This window comes from Pongo abelii, chromosome 20, assembly GCF_028885655.2.
Source record: "Pongo abelii isolate AG06213 chromosome 20, NHGRI_mPonAbe1-v2.0_pri, whole genome shotgun sequence".
Classification (NCBI taxonomy): domain Eukaryota; kingdom Metazoa; phylum Chordata; class Mammalia; order Primates; family Hominidae; genus Pongo; species Pongo abelii.
In genome coordinates this window covers 63,598,592-63,607,504 of record NC_072005.2, presented here as the reverse complement: position 1 = coordinate 63,607,504, position 8,913 = coordinate 63,598,592, and the positions used below count along the sequence as shown (strand labels likewise).

General features: G+C 45.0%; 1 protein-coding gene and 1 long non-coding RNA gene across 5 annotated transcripts in view; one reads left to right on the top strand and one right to left on the bottom strand.

The window, feature by feature from the left end:
• Positions 1 to 4,882: 4,882 nt before the first annotated feature.
• On the bottom strand, positions 4,883 to 8,407 carry LOC134760740 (uncharacterized). Of its 2 annotated transcripts, XR_010138673.1 has the most exons (4): positions 7,723 to 8,407; positions 7,451 to 7,519; positions 7,175 to 7,357; positions 4,883 to 5,187 (listed from the first exon to the last, which is right to left on the bottom strand). It is a non-coding gene; the product is annotated as an uncharacterized LOC134760740 (long non-coding RNA). The 2 variants fall into 2 exon arrangements; XR_010138672.1 differs by lacking the exon at positions 4,883 to 5,187 and having other exon boundaries at positions 6,353 to 7,357.
• PEG3 (paternally expressed 3) overlaps positions 7,869 to 8,913 on the top strand; it is a 54,263-nt gene continuing 53,218 nt past the window's right edge. Inside the window, exon 1 of one of the 3 annotated variants that reach the window (XM_054539185.2) lies at positions 7,869 to 8,413. The gene's annotated coding sequence lies outside the window, so the exon portion shown is untranslated. The remainder of the gene's footprint in view (positions 8,414 to 8,913) is intronic. The other 2 variants (XM_063720344.1, XM_063720342.1) reach the window with 2 other exon arrangements.

Here is an 8,913-nt window from a genome sequence, read left to right as displayed (position 1 = left end):
CCTATAATCCCAGCATTTTGGGAGGCTGAGGTGGGCAGATCACCTGAGGTCAGGAGTTCAAGACCAGCCTGGCCAACATGGTGAAACCCCATCTCTGCTAAAAATACAAAAATTAGCTGGGTGTGGTGGCATGTGCCTGTAATTCCAGCTACTCGGGAGGCTGAGACAGGAGAATTGCTTGAACCCGGGAGGTGGAGGTTGCAGTGAGCTGAGATTGCACCACTGCACTCCAGCCTGGGCAACAGAGCAAGACTCTGTCTCAAAAAAAAAAATATATATATATATAACATAAAATCTACCATCTTAACCCTTGCTTTTAAAAAGTGTTGGAGACAGGATCTCGCTCGTTACTCAGGCTGGAGTTCAGTGGTGTGATCATAGCTCACTGTAGCCTCAAACTCCTGTGCTCAAGCAATCTTCTCGCTGCCTCTGAGTGTAGCTGGGACTAGAGAGGCACACACCATCATGCCTGGCTCAGGTTTCAATTTTCTGTAGAGATGGGGTCTCACTATGCTGCCCAGGCTGGTCTTGAACTCCTGGGCTCAAGTGATCCTCCTGCTGCAGCCTCTCTCAAAGTGGTGGGATTCCAGGCATAAGCCACCACGCCTGGCCCTGTCTTAACCATTTTTAAGTGTACAGTTTGTCAACGAAAAGAGTCAAATGCTGTAAAATATTTGAAGAGATTTATTCTGAGCCAAATATGAGTGACCATAGCCCGTGACACAGCCCTCAGGAGGTCCTGAGAACATGTGCCCCAGGTAGTCGGGGTACAGTTTGGTTTTATACATTTTAGGGAGGCATGAGACGGGAGGGTGCTTCCAGGCTATAGGTAAATTTAAATATTTTCCGGTTGACAATTGGTTGAGTTTGTCTAAATAGCTGGAATCTACAGAAAGAAAATGTTCAGGTTAAAATAAAAGATTGTGGACAAGGTTTTTTGTTTGTTTGTTTGTTTGTTTTTGAGATGGAGTTTGGCTCTTGTTGCCCAGGCTGGAATGCAATGGCATGATCTTGGCTCACCGCAACCTCTGCCTCCCAGATTCAAGCGATTCTCCTGCCTCAGCCCCTCAAGTAGCTAGGATTACAGGCACATGCCACCACGCTCAGCTAATTTTTGTATTTTTAGTAGAGACGGGGTTTTTCCATGTTGGTCAGGCTGGTCTTGAACTCCCGACCTCAGGTGATCCGCCTGCCTTGGCCTCCCAAAGTGTTGGGATTACAGGTGTGAGCCACTGCGCCTGGCCCTAAGGTTCTTTTGAAGTCTTATAGTGGCTGCCCTTAGAGACAATAGATGACAAATGTTTCATATTCAGACCTTTAAAAGGTGCTAGACTCAAAAAAAAAAAAAAAAAGGTGCTAGACTCTTAATCTCCTCAGGATTGGGAGGACCTGGAAGAAAAAGATCTAGCTATGTTTATAGAGATTCTTTACAGATGCGAACTTCCCCCACAAAGGACAGCTTTCAATGGCCATTTCAAAATATGGCAAAGAAACATGTTTGGGGTAAAATATTTTGACTTTCTTCTTCATCACGTAATGTTATGCCAGAGTCAGATGAGAAAGTAAGTTACGATATATAGGGTTAAACAAAATCTATCTGATGAGAATTTATGGTTTGTAGGGCATGACTTCCCAGACCCCTTACATAGGACTTTGGGCAAGATAAAAAAAATCAGAGCTTAATCCTCAAGTTCAGTGACATTAAATACATTCACATCTTTGTGCAACCATCACCAACATCCAGCCCCAGAACTCTTTTCAACCTGAAAAACTGAAACTTTGTACCCATTAAACAACAGCTCCCCATTTCCTGCAGCTCAGCCCCGGGCACTTACCATTCTACTTTCTTTCTCTATGAATTTGACTACTCTTAAGTACCTCATGTGGAATCATACAGTATTTGTCCTTTTGTGACCGGCTTCTTTCATCTAACATAATGTCATAATGTTCATCGATGTTGTAACAAGTGTCCGAGTTTCCTTCTTTTTAAGGCTGAACAATATTCCATTGTAAGGGTAGACCACATTGGGTTTCCATTCATATTTTAATTTCAAGACATCATCGCCAGAGACAATTGCCTCACCTGATTTTTAACCAATACATTCCTAATCTCTAGAAAGTGTCTGATGTAGTTTTTGTTTGTTTTTTGTTATCGTGTGTGTGTGTGTGTGTGTGTGTGTGTGTGTGTGTGTGTTTTCTGAGACAGAGTCTCGCTCTGTCGTCCAGGCTGGAGCGCAGTGGCGCAATCTCGGCTCACTGCAAACTCTGCCTCCCAGGTTCAAGCGATTCTCCTGCCGCAGCCTCCCAAGTAGCTGGAATTACAGGCAAGAGCCACCACGCCCAGCTAATTTTTTATATTTAGTAGAGACAGGGTTTCACCATGTTGGTCAGGCAGAAGTTATCGTTGATCTTGAGAAGATTTTGTAGAGTGGCAGCTAATCCTGGTTGGAGCGAACTGAGGAGAAAACGGGAGGGGAGAAATGAGTCTGTGGGGACAGCGAGTACAGCCAGCTCCTCAGAGGGGACGTGGCCTCCTCAGGGAACTGGAAGATTGTCATTACTGCCACAGCATGGAGACCCAGGATGGGAGCAGAGAGAGGTGAAGCTGGGCCAGCTGGCAAGGCTGGATTTGGAGGGCCCGAGGCATCACGTTGGTCACTTGGACTTTACCCTGATGGGCAGGCAGCCCTGGGGTACCCAGAGCAGGGGGAGGAGATTACACAGTGAGGCTTTCTTTTTGGCCACTGTGTGTGTGTGGAACGGGTGGAAGGTGAATAGATAGAAAAGGAAGAACGTTTAGGAGGCCACAGCAGATGCCCAGGGAGAGATGGTGGCAACATGGATGGAGTCCTGGGGACAGACCCCAACTGACAGTGCTGATAGTGGGAGATGATCAAATTTCTTTGGAGAGTTACAGAAATTTTGAGACAAATGGGATGAATTTTCTGGCTGAAGCCTGTGCTCCCCGAGGAGAGGAAGCTTCAAAACATCCACATGGGCTGAATGTGCAGAGGGGACGCTGGCCCACGACACCTAGGAATGCTCCCTTGATTCCTGAGCTGAGATCTCGTCACTGCACTCCAGCCTGGGCAATAAGAGCGAAACTCTGTCTCAAAAACAAGCAAACAAACAAACAAAAATCCCAAAAAGCAAAAAACCAAAAAAACAGGCCTCAATGAGCCCCATGACTCACAGCAGGCTCCTGGTCCTGTCTGCATTTTAGAAAGGTCACCCTTGCCTAGGTTGGAGAAATGAAAGGAAGTGGGAAAAAGTGGAAGCAGGGAGACCAGCAAAGAGGCTGGCACACTTGCTGCTGTGGGATCCCCAACTCCACCCCAGAAATTCATATGTTAAAGTCTGAGCCCCCAGACTACATAAGGATGTGACCTTATGTAGAAATAGGGTTGTTGCAGATGTAAGACGTTAAGACGAGGTCACACTGGAGTACAACAGGCCCTAATCCAGTACGACTGGGGTCCTTATAAAAAGGAGGAATTTGGACACGGATGTGTACACAGGAGAATACAAGGTGCAGATGAGGAAAGAGATCAGGGCAATGGCCAATGGAGGCCAACGATGGCCAATGACTGCCAGCAAACCCCCAGCAGCTAGGGGAGAGGCCTGGAACAGATCCTTCCTCCCTGTTGTCAGAAGGAACCAGCCCTGCTGGGTTTCTGGCCTTCAGAACTGTGAGACAACAAATTTCTGCTGTTTAAGCCTTAGTATTTATGTAGAGATGAAGTTTTGATACGTTGCACAAGGTGATCTTGAACTCCTGGGCTAAAGTGATCCTACCTCCTTGGCCTCCCAAAGTGCTAGGATTACAGACATGTGCCACCATGCCTAGCTAATTTTTCTATTTTTAGTAGCGACAGGGTCTCTCTATGTTGCTCAGGCTAGTCTGGAACTCCTGGGCTCAAGTGATCCTCCTGCTTTGGCCTCCCTAAAGTGCTGGGATTATAGGCATGAGCAACTACAACCGGCCCCACTGCTTGTTTTTGTATGGCTCATGAGCTAAGAATGGTTTCAGTATTTTTAAATGGTTGAAAACAAATCCAAAGATGAATATTTTTGATGTGACAAAATCATCAGAAATTCAAATTTCAGTGTCCCAAAATAATGTGGAACATAGCCATGTTCATTCACGTACATATTGTCCATGACAGATTTTACACAAAATGGTAGAGTTGCGTAGTTACAACAGAGACTGTACAGCCCACAAGCCTAAAATAGTTATTGTCTGGTCTGTTCCTGAAGTTTTGCTAACCACTGCACTTGATTATAAGTTCCAATAAAAAAGGCATCAATTTGGTTCAATACAATATGTCTTACACCTCGCACCATGGCTGACATGTTAGATATGTTCCAGTGTATTTCTTATGTAAATGAATGTGGAGCTGAAGCTTGCCCCGTACTCCTCTGGCCTTACTGTTACTGGTTGTTCACTTCCCTGCTACTCCAGTTGAGTATAAGGTCCTTAATGGCTATGATCATGCCTTGTGCATCTTCTCTTTTACAGAATCTTACCCAGGGAAGGGGTCAGTGAATGTCTGAATGGGTTGGTCCAAGCATTTTGAATCCAGGCAAGTATATTCTTCAGTGAACCTGGACAGCTCATAAAACCGCATCGTGGCTCAGAGGAAACATTCCTCTATACTGTGGACCTCCATGTTTTCATTCCAGGCACTCCAAAAACCCTCCTGATTTACCTTCATTTTGAAGCAGTTAACAAACCCACAATCTTTCAGTTCCTTCAAACAATCTTCTCACTCATTCCTTTGTAAATCACTAACAACACTGGCTAACATTTATTGAGAATTTACTATGTGCTAAGCATATTACATGCATTATCTAGTAGAAGCTTAAAAACACACAGTGGGATGCTCTTTCTTGATTTATTCAGATAGGCAAAAAAGATGGCTATAGGTCAGGCACACTTCAGACCAGTTTAGCATCCCAGCAAAGGGAACGATATTTCTCATAATTCCCAAGGAAAAGTCCCAGGTAAGTAAGTCTCTGACTGGCCCATTGGAGTCATGCGCCCATTCCTGAACCAATCACTGTGGGCATAGCAACAGCATGAAGTGACCAGGCCTAGGTCAGATGCCAATCAGTTCTCCATAGGAAAGAAGTCTTCTATGGCAGGAAGCCTGGGGAAGGAGTGTTGGGCAGAAAAACTACAGAGATCTGCAACAACATAAATTATGTTCATGAATACTGATGAGATCAATTGTATCTCTGGCATTTTCAGTTACTCGGGCCAATAAATTCTCCTTTTTATTTAAGTCAATTTGAGTTTAATATCCTTTTTCTTCTAACTAAAAGCAAATGAATTCATTTATATATTTTCCCTCTCCATCAGAATGTAAGTTCCATGAGAACAGATAGCAAGTCTATTTTGTTCCCTGCTGTCCTCCCCTTGCCTAAAACAGTGCCTGGCACACAGTAGCTGCTCAGTAAATATTTGCTGTCTTGTGATTATCTATTTAATGTCTGACCCCAATCCCACCAGGATCATTTCCATGCAGCTCAACGATTTGTTTTGAACTCATCTGTGTATCTCCCAGTCCCTAATACATGTCTCACACATACGGGTCCTCAGAATACACTGAAGAATAAACAAATGTCTCTTCCACTGAACTCTAAGAAACAGGAAAATAGAGACTGTCTGTTTTGATAGTAATTATATCCTTGGGATCTAGCACTGTTTGATATGTAGAAGTGCCCCCCATCATTATTAGTTGAATAATGACTAAATACATTTTAATAAATGGTAAGGATGCATAAAGTTTATGTCACCAGTGTTTGAAGCAATTCCTGAAGTGAAAACTTATGAATTCATGGGGTCTGCAGAGGTTTACATAGACAACTTTTGTTCTTTTGCAGAGACTCCATCCAAGGACAGATGTTGACACATACAAAATTCTTGCATAAACCATTGATGGAGGAATAGAAGGCTTTAGGGCTTCAAGCAGTCCTTCCCATCCCCCAGCCAGGGTATGCTGACGTCAATTGTTCTGGCTTATTCCCTTTCAAAAACTCTTAGCTCTTGTTAGCTACAGAAGCAGGTTCAGTTTGTTACCATAGAAACTGCAGCTGGAGTGGGGAAGGGGAGGGAGGCTGAGGAATGGTCAGACACTGGAATTTTCCAGCTCTGGAGGCAGATTATGTGGAATAGAAATCCGAGACCAGCAGCGCACAGTCAGCTCTCAATAAATAATAATAATTATTTTATTTATTTATTTATTTATTTTTGACATAGAATCTCACTCTGTCGCCCGGGCTGGAGTGAAGTGGTTGTGATCTCCGCTCCCTGCAACTACCCCCTCCCAGGTTCAAGCGATCCTCCTGCCTCAGCCTCCCAAGTAGCTGGGACTACAGGGTAGCGCCACCACACCTGGCTAATGTTTTGTACTTTTAGTACTGGCAGGGTTTCACCATGTTGGCCAGGCTGGTCTCAAACTCCTGAGCTCAGGCAATCTGCCTGCCTCAGCCTCCCAAAGTGCTAGGATTACAGGCGTGAGCCACCGAGAGGCCTCAATACATATTTTTTGGGGTGACAGTGAAAATATTAGAACTTCGACAAGTAACCTCCTATCTCTGAGCTTCTTTCTGCACTTATAAAATAAAAATAATCATTCTACTGTGTAAGAGGTTTCAACTAAGATGATATAAATACAACACTTACCACAAACTTTATAAATCACAGTTTCTCAAGTGTAGCTTTCTGACCTGCTTTAGAATTGTTTGGAAGTACTTATTTACAAATTCTGGGTACCGTTTTCTTTTCTCCTCCAGTTCTTTTTCTAAGAGGAACACAGTCATTTTTCCTCCCCACCTTAACATGTCTTCTAAGTTGCTAGACAAAATATAGGACACCCAGTGTATCCAAACGGGACATACTTATGCTAACAAATTATTTGTTTAGTTTATCTGAAAATCACATTTGACAGGGTTATCCTGCATTTTTTATTTACTAAATCTGCAACCCTACTTTTCACACTAGGTCACTCTGAGACAAATCAAAAGTTGGTGTTATTAGCTAATCTATTCGATTAACAGTAGCTAATTATTAGCGAATCTATCCGTTAACAGTAACTCAGGGTGCCTTTTTCAAAGACTCCAGTCAGTCATTTGAGAAATACTCGAGAAGCATCCATTCCATGCCAATTACCATGCAAGGCGCAGAGGATACTGCACCTACACTCATGAGTGGCCCTCTCAGAGCTTTCATTCTGATCATAGAATCACACGTCTTTTCCCCACAACATAACGAAATCTTGGGAGGCCGAGGCAGGCGGATCTCTTGAGCCCGGAAGTTCGAGATCAGTCTGGGCAACGTGGTGAAACCCCATTTCTACAAAAATACAAAAAAAAATTAGCTGTGTACAATGGCGCATGCCTGTAGTCCCAGCTACTCAGGGGGCTGAGGAGGAAGGATCACTTGAACCTGGGAAGTTGAGGCGAAGTGAGCTGTCATCACATCACTGCACTCCAGCCTGGGTGATAGAGCGAGACCCTGTCTCAAAAAAACCGAAAAAACAAAAAACCGTATTAAATTTCAAAATATTTCAAAATATTCAAAATATAATTAAATCTAATTCTAAAACTGAAATTTAATAGAATTTTAAAACTTATTTTTTAAAAGATTACCTCACTGTCTAGATCACAATGTAAAAATAATGTGTCCAAATGCACATTTCTCCAAGCTCTATCACAGACCTTGGGGTATAGCTGACAGGCGTCCCAAGTTTGACCCGTTCTCCTGTTTCCCAGTCGGCCGTGAGCTCCCTGAGGACAGGGCGTGTGTCACTTCACGCACGGTTTCCCAGGCGCCCTTGCTCAGGGCCCTGCACGAAGCGCATGCGCACTACCCGCGAGCTAGTTGACCGGAAATAGTTCTGCCTGGGTCTCACCACAACCGTCCTCTGTGACTGGAGCTCGACTGAAGAGAGCTGCGACTCTGAGGACGTAGTCAATGGAGGCCATGGTTCTGCTGACCAACTCCTTCAGAGGAACCGGGAGAACAAACCACAACGGCGAAAGGGCTAGATTCGAAGGCGGGCGGCGTGCATGCGCAGAGGGCCTCGAACTCTGGCACCATCTTGGGCCCCCGCGGGCTGGACGCTCGGCCTCTCCCTGGGGTCAGCCAGGTTTGTGGGCTTGCGTCCCGCGCCTCTTCGACACACGGACTTCCCGTCTCTTGGGGAGATACCGCCGATGTCCTCCAGACGGCAGTGCCGCGGAGTCCAGTCCGCTCCAGGCTCTAGGCCTCCCGCTGAGACCCAGCCCGTCGTGGTTGGGCGTTACCCAGGTGACTTGATAATCACAGGATTCATCCGCCAGACTTGGTCTCTTCTCTGCCGTGCCCCACCGACGGCTTCCAGCTTTGCAGCTAGAGTCTTCGAAAAAGGCGAGCAACTTCCCAGAACGGCTGCTGAAGTCTGGGGCCCATCCCCTTACCCCTAGTGCACCCATTCTACGCTAGCGTTTCTCAGAACTTTGTATTTCCGATTATTAGCGTTGATTTGACCGGGGAAAAAAACCTGTGAGACGCCTAGCACAGAGTATAGGAAATGGCTTTCGACAAGAAGCAGTTGCTGGGGTACTCAGCCTCTTTTAGACAGTTTTGTGGAGATGCAGATTACGTCAAAATGTACCCAGTGTACAACTGAATATTTTTTAGTACATTTATGAGTTGTACAGCCATCACCGCAACCCATTTTTAGAATGTTTACGTCAACCAATCTCACCATCCCCAGTTCCCTCGAGCCCATTTGAGGATCAGCCCCAGGCAAGCACTAATCCACTTTATGGCTCTTGAGATTTCCCTTTTCTGGACGTTCCATGAAAACTGAATTGTACAATTTATGATGTTTTGCGGCTGGCTTCTTACCTTTAGCATAACACTTT